This window comes from Protopterus annectens, chromosome 6.part0 (assembly GCF_019279795.1).
Source record: "Protopterus annectens isolate FY-2018-M chromosome 6.part0, PAN1.0, whole genome shotgun sequence".
In the NCBI taxonomy this organism is placed as follows: Eukaryota; Metazoa; Chordata; order Ceratodontiformes; family Protopteridae; genus Protopterus; species Protopterus annectens.
The window spans coordinates 642,963,111-642,979,113 of record NC_056737.1 but is presented as its reverse complement, the minus strand read 5'-3'; positions in this window follow the sequence as shown (position 1 = coordinate 642,979,113).

Sequence of the window (16,003 nt, the reverse complement as noted above, 5' to 3'; positions counted from 1 at the left end):
GTGAGATCAGATCACAAACTAATCTCGCTGGAGGTCCTCATCCCACCCCACCTGAAATAAAAAGACCACAGTAAAGAACTTCTCAAAAGCCGACTTCACACTTCTAAAGACTAGTGTGGTCTCCTTTCAGGCCCCGAGGCGGAAAACAATACTCAAGCCGCTGAATCACTTACAAACGCCTTCTACCAGCACCTGCAGGACTGCATGGATAAGGCAATCCCAAGCAAAACAAAGACTCTTTGTACCAAAGGCAAGCGTCCAGTCTGGTGGACCCCAGCCATAAACAAACTCTACAACAAAAGGAGGAAGCTACTACAAGATAGAGCAAAATCCTTAAAAGGTAAGACACCCTTGATCACTATAAGTAAAAAACTAAGAGCTCTCATAAAATCATCTAAAGCAAATTTCGAGAGAAAAATAGCTAAAGACTCAAAAGACAATCATAAGGCCTTCTTTAGCTATGTTAGAAACCTAGGAGGAAACTCCCAGATATGCTCAGAACTAGTTCAAAATGATGTGAAGATTACTGATCCTACAGACATTGCCAACATACTGGCTGACAGGTTCAGTGCAAACTTCTCCCCCTCTCTCCCCCAAAAGGAGAGATATCTATACCAAATGAGTGCAGCCCCCAAACATCTCCAGCCCAAGTGAGAACTGCTCTCCAAAGCAAAAACACAGCATCCATGGGACCCGATGGTGTCCCCGGCTGTGTGCTCCACGAACTCAATGAGGAATTAAACCCACAGCTAGGACAGCTGTTTAATCAAAGTCTTACCTCTGGATACGTACCCAGGGAGTGGCGCACTGCAACTGTGGTCCCACTTCACAAAGGCGGTGCCTCCACAGACCCTGGAAATTACCGGCCCATTAGCTTGACAAGCCTTATCTGCAAAGCCATGGAGAGGATCATAATGGACCTCATAAATAAAGACATAGGGAATTTGCAGACTTTGGATCCAACCCAGTTTGGCTTTGTCAGAGGCAGATCATGCCTTTTAAACTTGGTTGACTTTTTCGAAACCGTCACCAAAGCCATTGATGAGGGAAAGGCAGTCCATACAGCCTACCTCGATCTGGCTAAGGCCTTCGATACAATACCCCACTTGGGTATCATTGAAAAACTCATCAGCTTAAATGTTAACCCATACATCACAAGATGGGTTGCAAACTGGCTGAGTGACAGAACCCACAGGGTCAGAGTTGCTGGCGCCATGTCAGACTCAAAGCCTGTCACAAGTGGTGTCCCACAGGGCTCAGTCCTGGGCCCACTCTTGTTTGGCATCTACTTTTCCGAAGTACAAGCAAACACAGGAGGGTTATGGCTGACAAAGTTTGCAGATGACTGCAAACTGGGCGCCATAGTAGAAAACACATCTGACACAGATATCCTTCAGAAGGGTCTCACAGAAACGGATAACTGGTGCCAGAGCCACGGCCTAAAGTTAAATGCCAAAAATGCATAGTCATACCCTTCGGGAAAAACAAGGTTACCCCTAGCTACCAAATAGGTGGCAATCCACTGAGCACAGAAGAAGTTATCAGGGACCTGGGGACCCAGGTTGATAGTAGTCTGTCATTCGACACCCATGTAGCTAAAGTAGTTAGGAAGTCCTTCTACATTGCCCACCTTATCATGAAGGGATTCTCATCTAGATCAAGGGAGGTCATAGTCTCCCTTTACTCATCACTCATCAGACCAATGATTGAGTACAATGCCCCATTCGGAATGTATCTGACCCGACACTTGCAGCAGCTGGAGAGGCCACAAAAGTTCCTCACCAAAAGGATAAAGGGTCTCAAAAATCTGTCCTATGCTGCCCGACTGAAAGAACTCCAGCTCTATTCAGTCGCCACCGCTTGCTCAGAGGTGACCTTTGCCTAACATACAAGGCCATGTCAAACCCAGATTTGATGAATATGCTTCACCTCAAAAATCTAGATCCATCAGAGCCACAAGGGCGGAGACTTAAACCTCGACACGGCTATTAATAGGACGTGCTGGAGGGATAGATTCATCACCCAAAGACTCCCTATGCTGTGGAACAAAATCCCGGTACATGTGAGGCAGAGCACCTCGCTGGCCTTGTTCAAGAGAAATCTTGACCAATGGATGGGAGATCGCAGATATACCCCAGGAATTACCTCAGTGTCACTGCTCGACAGAGGCACAGCAAAATAATGGGTATAGTTCCCCATACTAAAGGGGTGGCGTAAGCCACAAAACAATGGGCTAGGCTTATAAATGCCCTCGGGCAGATAGCCTAGTATGAACCTATGAACCTATGAACCTATGAACCTATATATCTGTATTTGTATCTGTATTTAATCTATATCTATATCTATCTATCCATCTATCTATCTATCTATCTATCTATCTATCTATCTATCTATCTATCTATTTGCATCTCTGAGTCTAGGGAATTTTTTTTACCTGTGTAGCACAGTAAATGCTATCCAGTGCAAAGTTTTAGATTCTTTATCCCCTTCCATACTGTACAAATGGACTCACACAGGTTTGTGTAGCACAGAAGGGGCATGCTACTCAAAATGCTGACACCCCTTTGCAACACAGAGGTACTTTACAGAGCAGTGAGGGCATTCAGTGTCACATGTAAATGTGGCAGTGAGAGGCACAACCTGTCTAGTATACGCTGTTCTGTTCCCTGGTGCATTTTCCTGCCTGAATCCTTGTGAAGTATAACGAGTCATGGCTATCTGTACTATGCAAGATCTGTACAGAGCAGTGTAAAAAGTTTGTCAAGTATATGCAGATAGAAGGCATGTCGCACATAATGTTCCATAGGAAAGAATCAGAGCTGGGTGAAACTACTGTGCATTGCCCTGCTCAGATTGCAATCCCAGTGAGTATTCTAGTACAGTGTGTGTTTATGAGTATTTAAGGGAATTCATGTGGTAGTAGGTACATGCATGTGTGGGCATCTATCCTTGTGTGTGCATATGTGTGTGTGTGTGTGTGTGTGTGTATGTGTGTGTGTGTGTGTGTGTGTGTGTGTGTGTGTGTGTGTGTGTGTGTGTGTGTGTGTGTCTGCCCATCCATGAACTTAGTATGCAAGAGGAGAGGACCATCAGGGCACTGAACAAATCTCACTGTGCACAAAGAAGAAAAACTAATCTTCGATAGGGTATTAATCTACTACAGGAAGTGCAAGTGCAGAATTCTCTTCTCACACACACACACACACACACACACACACACACACACACACACTCTCTCTCTCTCTCTCTCTCTCTCTCTCTCTCAGTCACTCACTCACTCACTTATATGGCAAACATCCTTATAGACAGTTTGGAAGATTGTCATTTCAATTATTGCATGCCTGCATGTCTTTAGGATGTATGAGGAAATGCAAACATTTGGTTAAAAACCCACATAAACACAAGAAGGACATGCAAATTCTACACAGATTTGCACCCCAACTGAGAATGAACTTACTGTTGTACAAAACAGTGGTGCGACCAATATGTCTGTGTGGTACAGAAACCTGGATAGTAAAGGCAGAACATATGAGAAAGCTAGAGGTGATGAGAATTAAGTACATGAGTTGGGTGGTAGGATGCACACTGTGCGACAGATGAAGGTATGAGGACATAAGAGCAGAAGCCAAAGTAGCTCCAATTGCAGAAAAGATAAAAGAGAAGAGAACAGATTATGGTGGTTTGAGCACGTGCAGAAAAGCAGAAGACAATCTGGTGAATAAGATTTGGGCAGACAGGAAGAAAGTTAGAAGAAATGAGGATGTCCAGCAAAGAAGGGGATGGAGTGTTGGAGAGAAGATCAGTGACAGTCAGGCATGAGTGTCAAAGAAGGCAGGAGTGTGACATTGAATCGAGAGAGGTGGCAACAGTTAACATGACACCACAACCTGATGTAGAAAAATGGGAAAAAAGTGGGGTTGATGATGATGATGGCATGAAACAGAAAGCAGTGACTGAGAAAAGAATTATTAAAGTTATTATTATTATTATTATTATTATTATTATTATTATTATTATCTTTATCATTAATGTTAATATTTTCCTCACAATGCTGTCAGTTATCCACTGGATATTTTTTGCTATGTTTCTAGTAATTTTTATGGAGCAACTTGCAATACTTTAATGTGTGGTATCTTATTTGGGTCTATATTAGAACATCAAAGTTTCACAACTTCAAATGTTCTAATATCGATCCCTATTCAGCGAACGCTGCAAATAGTGAAGCTGCGGAACACCAAATTTCTTCCTAGGGAAGGAATTCGTTTGGCCGATTCTGTGGCTTCTCTATGTTCAGCACTGTGGTGGAAAGTTACGGGTTGGGATCAGGTAAGTGTGCGATTGTGTGAACATGAGGGTTAGGGTGCGGGGTAGGTGAGTTAGGGTTAGGGCGCGGGTCAGACAAGTGTGAGATTGTGTGGACGTGAGGGTTAGTGCGGGGTAGGTGTGTTAGGGTTAAGGCACGGGTGAGGTGAGTGTGCGATAGTGACAGACCTTAAGGTTAGGGTTTGGGTTAAGGTAAGTGGATAGCTAGTGGTGTGTGTACAGTTTAGTGTAAGGTTAGATGTAGGATTTTAGGTGTATGTGTGTGGATTGCTGTTTGTTTGGTGTGTTTGTGTTGTGTGTATGTGTGTCGGAACAGCAAATTTTTTCCCTTCGCTGTTCTGCATGTTCGATGTCAGCGTTCGCTGAATACAGGTCAATATTAGAACATTCAACGTTTTAAAAAGTTGATGTTCTAATATAGACCCATTTTATTTCTATGGACTAGCAAAAGTGACTCTTATTATGTGGCCATCAGACCTCCTAGCTATAACTGTTGGGTGGTTGCTTGGCATACCTCTCAAGTGTAGGTGATTTTGCTTACAAATACTTTGGGGAGAAAAGGTGATGGATTGTATTTAATAACAATGATGTAATTAGAGTTATAAACTTCTTTTGCTTCAGGAAAATGTTTGTTATTTCACATTGTCTTATTCTGTCAATTCCTTATGTTAATAGTACTAGTGTTTTAAAATGACTATCTGATTTTTTTTTTTTTTTATTTGTCCCTCATTCTGGAGGTAAGAGGTAGAGCGCCATGGGGCTGGGATTATTTCACTTTCTCTTATTCTTCAAGTCCTTATGATGATAGTAGTAATATATTTTAAAATGTATCTGTGACTTTTATTTTTGGATTTGTACCTGATTCTGGAGGTTGAGATCTTATGGGATTGGGGTCGGCTGGATGAACATAGCTGATGTTCTTGACCTTTGCTCATTTTTAAGCTGTCACTAGACAGGGTACGTATAATTGCTGGACTTTGAGTGGAGGAAAATGAGAAGATACGGGCTGTTGTTTGCTTATTACTTTAACTTTGCAAAATGACTTGTGTGAAGCAACTTGGAATATTTTAAAATGTGGTAAATGTTAATGCATCAAACAATAACCAGACCTTCAGAGCATTATTTACATATATGGTTTATGTAGCTTCACAAGCATTTGTCTTCTATGTTTATTGTGCACTATTTGGTTAAGTTTAAACATTAAGTCTTAGATACAACTTATTTTTTCCTTTAAATAAAAAAGCATCTTTGAAATTCTTCCCTTATGCATGATTTTTGTTCAGGCTATCACTGAATCAAAAAAGATGGAAAAAAGTTCTAAAATGCACCTTAGTGCATCTATAACCCCATTGCTTCTGGTGCCTAGCAGCCACTAGAACACCAGCTTAATTAGGGTATTATACTGTAGTATTGGTCAGTTAGGGTGTGTTGAAAGAATTCAGAGAAAACCAAAGTTAAACAAGAAGACTGAATTTTTCCCTTAATTATGGTTTTTGCTCAGACCAAAACTGTATGAAAACATTGTTTTAAACAACTGTAAAATGCACCTCAGACCATGCATAACCCCCATGGCATCTGGATGCATTGTGGTTTCCAATCTCTCTCTTAGGGTACTTGTTCTGCCCCAGTTATTACAGTGTGTGTCTTGGTTAGTTAGGATGTGTTGGAAGAATTTAGTAAAAAAAAAAGTTGAAGAACAAGCCTGAATTTCTTCCTTTAATCATGATTTTTGTTCAGGCCATCACTGGATGTAAAAAGCCTTTTTTTTATACAATGATTAAATACAGTAAAAAAACTGAAGAGTAAGACAGACTATGAGAAAAAGAAAAAAAAGTGATTTGGATGGTGTGGGCAGGCCAGGCAGGGTGTACTGGGTGGTATCTGTGGCAGTGTGCGTGCGATGTGTGTGTGTGTGTGTGAGAGAGAGTGTGTGTGTGTGTGTGTGTACATGCATATGTGAGCCTGTGGGGGTGCATATGGGGGCACCATAGAGCCCTTTCACCTAGGACAACAGTTTACCTAAGTCAGTTCTGGTTAAAGGTCAGTATATACATTTGACAAGGATCATTTCAGATACATAGAGGTTTTCAGAAGAAGTGGATAAGAAAAGGGACTGCTTGTAGAGGGATGATATACAGAATATTTTTAAATGATACAATTTTAGAAGTACTATTTAAAGAAAATATGTTTTTAATAAACTTTTATGGGGTAGTGCTATTTTAGAGAGTGGTAGGAATGAAGTGGTGTTAGATACCGTGACAGTTAATGATATGATTCATGCTAAAGTAGGGGATAAGTTTGGAATTGCCATGGATGAAATATAATGTGATGAGTGATAATTTCAAGAAAATTATTAATGATTATTGGGACTTGTTTTTAGGCTTTAAGGATATTAGCCAAGTTATAGGTAACAAGACCAAATTTCTGTATATAAGATATAATCTGAAGAATATATTTCAGTATAAACTAGGTAGTAATAACTATTTGGTTAAAGGTAGAACTAAAGGGACAGTAAAATGTGGGATGTGCTTACAGCATATATTTAACTGTTTGTGACTCCTGTCTCACTTTTTATTTATTTATTTATTATTTATTTTGCATTTGTTAACCGGGAAAGTCCGACTGGACACAGGTCCTTTTACAGCGGAGGCCCAGAGAGGAAAGTTCCACATAAAAGATACAGCTATCTGATACAAGTACAATACAAAAATATGGTCTGAAGAAAAATATTGACTGTCATATTAAACAAAGCAATATATAAACACACAATGTACTGTATGGTAATGCAGAAAGCATCACAATTAATAGAGCTGATGACATTAGAAAAGTATTGGGTGTCCATCTAAACAACAACATGTAACATACAATGTAGAGTGTGACTACAGCTGATGACACCTACAGGTTGTAATATGTACAAAAATGCAATTTATAATTTAACATGATGTGTGGTCTGAGGTGATTTGTACCATTCTCATTTAGCATTTGGAATTAGCGCTTTCATATTATTTAACAGGACTTCTTCAGATTCAATTAAAACAAGATGGCCAACTTCCTTTTATAGTTTCTAGAACCAGGAAATGACATCATACTTCTCTAAAAACACTTTCTGTGGTAAAGATTACAATCAAAGATAAAAAAATCATCCTTAGACTTCTCCCACTCGATGACGCAGTCAACAAATTCAACAACATTTTCCTAAACACCCTTAACTCACTGCTCCCTCCAGGAAAATTAGAATCAAATCCAATTATGCTCCCTGGCTCTCTAAAGATACTAGATCCCTAATGCATAAAAGAGACAGCACCTGGAAAGCCTGGCATAAAACAAAGGCACCTCCCCTATTACAAAAATATAGAGAATTGTGGAATCTAGTCAAGAAACTAACTAATAAGGACAAAATGTCCTACTATAACTTTGCTCAACTAGACAACAAATCCAACCCCCGTAAATTCTGGGCTGCCCTCAACAATATCCTCTCTCCTGGTTGCCCTTCAAATCCCTCTCCCTACCCAAACAAATCACCACAGGAAACCACTACTCTCCTTAACAAGCACTTTATCGAAACAGTCCAAAACCTCACTTACTCCAACTCAAACACAACTACTCCATCAGCCCCACCTGACCTTGTTAACAAAAATCTCTTCTCCTTTCAACCTGTCTCCACCTCCTACATTAAATCACTTATTTTAAACCCTGCTCCCCCTCCTCAGATAGTCCCCCCCTCTTTCCTTAAACTTGCTGCTGACTCTATAGCCTATCCTGTATCTATTGTTATCAACAGATCCATCCAGGAAGCTACAGTTCCATCTGTTTGGAAATCTTTCTTCACTATCCCCTCCATAAAGGTGGTAATTCTATTGACCCATCTAACTATCATCCTATTGCCATCCTATCACCCCTCTCTAAGATACTAGAAAAATGTATTCACTCACAACTTCTCAAATACCTCCTCCAGCAAAACCTTCTCATTCCCACACAACATGGCTTCCGCTCTAACCATAGTACATCTACTGCCCTCCTATCTTTCACACAGACTATAGCAAAGGCTCGTGACAACAGTCTACTCATATCCTGTCTCTTCCTTGACCTTTCCAAAGCCTTTGACACAGTATCTCACTCCATCCTCCTAACAAAACATGCAAACCTTAATCTATCTGCTAGCTCCCTTACCTGGTTCTCTAGCTACCTGTCTTGTAGATGACAATCTGTCAGGTGGCTATCTTCCTACTCTCCTTATATTTCAGTCCCTACTGGAGTCCCACAGGGCTGCATCTTGGGTCCCCTACAATTAAATGTTTTCACAAATGAGCTCTGCACATCTTGCAAAAAATCTTCCCTCGTCCAATATGCAGTCGACTCTGCACTCATCTCCATCTCAAACAGTATCTCAGAATGACATCACTCAACACTCCTTTCTTTACCACCGAAAAATGGTTGTCAGATAATCAACTCATTCTCAACCCCAAAAAGACTAAGCTCTTGCTCTTTCTCCCCCGCTCTCTTTCCCATCATAAATCCACTTTTACTATTACTTCCTACAACAACACAGTCATCCGGATTGAACCTCAAACTAAACTCTTAGGTGTCATAGGTTCATAGGTTCATTGGCAGGTACTAGGCTATCTGCCCGAAGGCATTTATAAGCCTAGCCAGAATGTGTTGGCTTTCGCCACCCCCTTAGATTAGTTCCCTGTGCCTCTGTCCAGCAGACCCATTGAAGTGATCCCTGGGGTAAACTTTTTGTTTCCCATCCACTCGTCAAGTTTCTTTTGAAGAGTGTTAGCAAGGAGCTCTGCCTGATGTAGATTGGGATCTTGTTCCAAAGCATGGGAAGTCTGTGGGACAGGAATCTATCCCTCTAGCATATCCTATTTATTGTTGTGGTCAGATTTAGATACTTAGAGTGTGTGGCTCTAGGGGATAAGGTTTTCTTTAGGTTGATCATGTCCATCAATTCTGGGTTGGGGATGGCCTTGTATGTCAGGCAGAGATCACTTCTGAGTAGGCGATATGTAACCAAGTACAGCTGGAGTTTCTTCAGTCGAGCTGCATAGGGCATCTGTTTGAGGCCAGTGATCCTCTTGGTGAGGTACTTCTGTGGTCTTTCCAGCTGTTGCAGGTGTCTTGTAAGGTACATCCCAAATGGGGCATTGTACTCTATGATGGGTCTGATGAGTGATTGGCAATGTGATTATCAAAGGGGAGATTACTATCTACTTGGGTCCCCAGATCCCTTATTACGTCATCCGTATTTATGGGACTACCACCTATGTGGTAGTTTGTGAGTACTTTGTTTTTTTCAAAGGGGATGACTATGCACTTTTTGGCATTTAGCTTGAGGCTATGATTTTGACACCAGGCATCCGTCTCAGTGAGACCCTTTTGGAGGATGTCTGTGTCAGCCGGAGAGTCAATTATAGCCACAAGTTTGCAGTCATCTGTGAACTTTGTCAGCCATAGTCCTCCTGTGCTTGCCTGTACCTCTGAGAAGTATATGCCGAACAGGAGGGATCCTAGGACTGAGCCCTGGGGAACGCCACTTGTAACCGGTTTAGAGTCGGACCTAGCTCCCGCAACTCTCACCATGTGGGTTCTGTCCATGAGCCAGTTGGCAACCCATCATTTGACGTAGGGGTTTATGTTCAGGCTGGGGAGCTTGTCTATAATACCAGAATGGGGAATGGTGTCGAAGGCCTTAGCGAGGTCTAGGTAGGCTGTGTGTACCACCTTTCCCTCATCTATAGTCTTGGTAACTGTCTCAAAGATGTCTGCCAGGTTTAGGAGGCATGATCTGCCCTTAACAAAGCGAAACTGGGTAGGGTCCAATGTTTGGAGGTTCTCAATGTCTCTGTTAATGAGTTCCATGATGATGCGCTCCATAGCCTTGCAGACCAAGCTAGTCAGGCTTATAGGTCGATAGTTCCTGGGGTCTCTTGTGGCTCTACCTTTGTGGAGCGGAATAACCATTGCAGGTCGCCACTCTATGGGTACGTAGCCTGTGGAGAGGCTGAGTTTGAACAGTGTATTTAGGTGAGGGGTTAGTTCATCTTTGAGCTCGTGTAAGACGCAGCCTGGGACACCGTCCAGTCCCATTGATGCTGTGTTTTTGGCTTTGTTGAGGGCTGTTTTAACCTGAGTGTCTGTGATTTCAGGGACTCTACATTCTTCTGGTATGGTTATGGGCCCTTTTGGGGGTGAGAGGGGGGTGAGGTTTGCGCTGAACCTGTCTGCCAGGATATTGGCGATATCAGTCGATTCAGTGTATTTTGTGGCATTCTGCACTAACTCCGAGCAGATCTGAGCATTGCCACTTAGATTCTTGACATAGCTAAAGAATGCCTTGTGGTTATCTTTGGAGTCCTTGGCAATTTTTCTTTCAAAGCCTGCCTTGGATGATTTTATGATCATAGTTTCTTGCTGATACTGATCAGGGATGTTTTCCATTCTTGGGATTTTACTCTTTTCTGTACTAGTTTCCTCCTTCTATTGTATATCTTGTTTATGGCAGGAGTCCACCAGGCTGGTTTCCTTTCCTTGGAGGAGTGAGTCTTGGTTTTGCTTGGGATGACATGATCCATGCATTCCTACAGGTGCCCGTAGAATGCATTAGTAAAGGATTTTGCAGTTTGGACAGCGTTATCCTTCAGCATGGGGGCTTTGAAGCTTTCCACCTCAGTCTTAAGTAACGTGAAGTTTGCTTTTGAAAAGTTTTTCACTGTGGTTTTCTTGTCCGGGGTGGAGGCAGAATGTGGATATCCAAAGTGATTTGTTTATGGTCAGATCTAACCAGCAAGGGGTTGACATCCGGTGTGGAACACCGGTCACTCAGGTTGGTGATGACCAGGTCCAATATGTTGTCACCTCTGGTGGGAGTGTTTGAGTTTATAAATTCTAGGAAATGTTGGGCAAGGGAGTTAGTACTTGAGTAGTTCTCCCAGTTAATGTTTGGGTAATTGAAATCACCCAATATTAGGATGCATGGTAGGACCTTTATGTTTCCCAGTGTTTCCAGAAATGCGGAACGGGGGTCCTAAGACACGGTGGGTGATCTGTAGCAAGCTACAATTTGAATTGCAGTTTTGCTCTTTGTTAGTTGCACGTGGATGATCTCTGAAGCATCGTGCTGTGCCACTATCCTGGAGGTGTGGGTATCCTTGATGAATATGGATACGCCCCCACCTTTTGTATTTCGTTTTGGGTTCTGTGGCCAAAATGTATGGTATGAGTTGTAGCCTGCTAGTGCTGGGGTGTTGTCTGGAGTCTTATACCAGGTTTCTGTTACTGCACATATGTCGATTTTCTCCATTCTGAGGAGTGCCTCCAGTGTGTGCATTTTGAGGTTTAGACTTCTGGCATTGAGTAGCATTGCCCTCAGTTTTTTGTTACTTGTGCTATTTACAGCAGTGGGTTTGTCTTTTGAGCCTTGCCTAAAAAGGCACTATGGGGGTGGCAAGAGCTTTGGCCAGTATTCGAAAGCCTAAGGGTGACAGGTGCAAGCCATCTCTAGCAAAGCAGTGTGGCTTGTCGAGCATGTCATCCCAGGTGGACAGACACTGGATCCCATTTGAATGATACCAGAAACTTAGCCAGTTGTTGAAATCAAGATTTGTTTCTTTATACCGTGTTATCATTCTTGGTAAGGGCAGGATGCTACTCAGGGTTAGGGTCATAACGGCCTGGGCTATGTGATCAGAAAGCTCTTCCATGTCTCTTTTCATGTAGTCCAAGGAGGTACATCTCAGGTCATTCACACCAACATGGACAATGACAGAGTTGTATGTATACTTGTTCTGGAGTGACCTGAGTGCTTGTGTTATGTGGCGGATCCTGGCACCCAACAGGCAGCTAACAGTAACATTCTCCTTATTCAGCCTAGTGAGTGGGACATCAGTGTGCCTGACTATAGAATCACCTATTACTAGTATGTTGGGTATGTTATTTTGCCTTAAGGGCTGTGATTGCATGGCACACTGGTTTTGTGAAGTATGTGTTTCATGGTTTGTGTTGGGGGTGGAGGTTGCTTGGATGTCTACTTTGGAGGTCTCTGTTGGTTTTTCTGATTTTTATTTAGAGTCTCCAAGTATGTTTTCATGTATTTATGTGTGTTTTTTGCTGGTGCTGGTTTAATGGGTCTATGTGAGACTGGTGGTGTGATGCAGGTATTTCCCTTCTCCTCTTGACTGGCTGATCCAGTCTTGGGTTGAGAGGGCTTAGCCTCCAGTTGGCTGTATAATTGCATCTCTTGCATGTATTAGTGTTTGGTGGTAGGAGGAAGGGGTTGTCTGTGTATATGAGGCAGTTGCAACATTGCCTCAAAATGCCGTCATAATAGACGATGATCTCAAATTTAACCTACACCTACTCCAATGTATAAAAAAAAAAAAAAAACAGAAACTAGGATTGCTGTATCATAATAAAAAAATTCTAACTCCAAATGCTAGACTCTCCCTAGCTCAGGCATTCCTCCTACCCTCATGTCTTTATGCTGCCCCAGTACTAACCTATATCCAGGACACTACCTTGACTAAACTCCAACAAACATATCACAAAATTGCTAGATTCATTACCAACTCTCACTACGCCTCATATCACTGCCTTGCCCTAAACTTCCTGCAATGACTTGAATTCCCACAGCTACTGTTAATATCACAATTCCAAATTGTACACTATATTATATAGACCATCTTCCTGTCCAGCTCTCTCTACCCTTGTATCCACCTACTCCCCATCATGGTTCCTGCACACTTCAAACCTACAACTACTAGCAGTCTATCCACCAAAGAAAAATGTGGGCAAATTACTATACAAATGCTCAGTTGCCCTGTCCTGGAACAAACTTCCCTTAGACCTATGTGCCATTATAGACCCATCTTGCTTTAAAAAGGAACTTAAACATCATCTGCTCAACTCCAAAACATGTCCCTGCCATAACCTCACCTAACCCCCACTTTCAGAGTACATAACTCCCACCCATTCTACCTAGATTGCAAAAAACAGCCTACCAAATTTCTCAAAGTATAAAACTAATACACTTTCTAATCACATGGTATTCTTCATCATTAAAGATTATTACATATACAAGGCCTTATGCTTGTATACTATCCTACTCTTATTCCCTTTTCTGCTCATCCTATAATATATTTATCTTACCCCTCTTTTTGCTTTATCTTTAGATATGGCTAGCAGATTTCTAGATGTACCTGGACCTTGTTTTACCATGACTACACAACTTTCTCATACTGTAGACTAAATGGGAATCTTTTTTCTGCAAAATGTTAAATGAATGTAACTAACTGAAACTTGTTTTTCTCCATAAAAGATACACTGAATGTAACTAAATTTATCTTGTATTCTCTGATAACATGTATATTAAATATAACTGGAGCTTATCTCCTTGGGTCTCCACTGAAAATGGGTTTCTGACCCAGCTGGACTAACCCGGTTAATAAATGTCAATAAATACATAAATAAATAAATAAATAAAAACAATTTACAACAATCAAAGCTTCCCTTACAAAAAACATAAGATACTTGAAGTGGAATATTACAAAAAAAATAAAATAAACATGAAAATGAATTATAAGAAATCACTTTCAAAAGAAACACTGTATATCCTAGTCTCTAATACTGGCTTTAGTGCAATAAAATCATTAAGTCCTGGGGGGTTGCAAGCATTTAATTTTAATTGCCAAAAAACTTATTTTTCTTCTAATAATAACTTACAATTGCCACCCCTCGGGTTAATGTGTACCCTTTCCAAAATGGCAAATCTGAATGTTTGCATGTACCTGTTTAAAGCATTCTTCCTGTTTTGTTTCCTAATTTCATAGTAGTGCTCGTAAATTCTGTTTTTTAGAAACCTGCCTGTTTCCCCAACATAAAATACCGGACAAGTGGAGCACATGGCCAAATAAACTACACCCTTTGTACTACAGTTCCCATACTGAAAGATGACCTTAGTCTGATTCGTATTTTCTAGCTGTATTTCTCCTTAGAGATATATGTATTCATGATGATTACAACATCCACACTTCTTGGTCCCCTTGTCTCCTACATACTTTCCTTTGTTCTTACTGTCCTCTAAGTTGGCCTTAATATTCCTACCTGTTTTATATACGAACATTGGGATATTTCTGAGGAATTTATAAAGTTCAGTGTCACTCCTTAGTATATTCCAGTTCTTTGCTATCACATCTTTTACCACAGGAGAATAAAGGCAATATTTCAAAACCATAGCTCTACTAAAATTATTTTCAGATGCATTTTCATGTACAGGGGTTAAATCCGTTCCCAATAAGGGTTTGTACAAAGTTCCCCATTTAGACAAACTGTAATCAGTGGTCTCTCTAATAAGATTCTGGGGGACCCCCTTTTTAAAAACTAACTACCCACCGTCCCTAATTCTTTAGCCACTTCGGTATAGTCAGATGTCATTCTTGATGCCCTAATACATTGTCCTTTAAGCATGCTTTTTGTCTGTGAATAGGGATGACAGCTATTAAATTCCAAGTAAGAATTACTAAAGGTGGGTTGACGGTGGATGTTTGATTTAAAACCTCTATCAGTGTCTGAAATGTAACAATCTAAGTATTTATTTTTATCTTATTTTACAGTTTGTTTACCAGGATAGTTCACTGGGACAAGCCAAGCCCATTTTTAATGGAGTCCCGGGGAGAAAAGCTCCAGGAACAAGAATATAATATGAAGACAATGCATTTACATTTATGTAATACTATTGAAGAATGATGATATTACACAACATGACAAAACATCCACAATTGCAGTGAAAATACAGTCAAAAAAGCAAAAAAGCAAAAGCAAAAGGTAAAATTACACATACAAATACACACACACACACACACACACACACACACACACACACACACACACACACACACACACACACACACATAAATAAGTCAATTAAAGTAAGAAAAATCCATTGGTGCATATTCCTGTTAGATTTGCTACAATGTGAAATAACACAGGGTAAAGCTAAACTTTCCAAATCATAAATATGAGTGAACTTAAAATAGGAACATCTGTTGTTAAGGTATATAACAAACGTCTCTACATCCTCAGTTTCTCCTTCCCATAAAATAAAAACATCATCAAGGAAATGTACATACAGTTTAAGATTATTTTTAGGTACTATTGAATACATGTTGGTGTTCCCGTTCAGTTAAAACTAAATTCGTAAATATGGGGGCACAAAAGGCCCCCATAGCAACCCCTTTTAATTGTTAAAGTATTCACCCTCATAAAAGATAAAATTATTTTCTAATACAATTGTCATGCATTCTAATGTAGTCAATATCTTGCCATTGTCTAAACTGGAGTGCTTAACCATTGATTGGTGAAATAATTCCAACCCCTCATCTTTGGATATGGAAGTAAATAAGTCCACCGTATCAATGGTAACAAATTTTAAATCTTTATTCCAAAGTTCATGTTTCAGTCTCCCTAAAAAATCCCATGAGTCTCTGAGTATGTGGAGGATATTGTTGTATGTGTGTTATAACCAATTATCCACCACTACACCAAAAGGGAATGTTTTGGACTTACTCCTGGAGACTGTCAGTCAGAACAGGGGATGTAAAAAGTCTTTATGCACTTTAGGCACTCTAAAGATGATGGCTAACACAAGATGTTTGACTTTCAAAAATTATAAGTGTCAAAA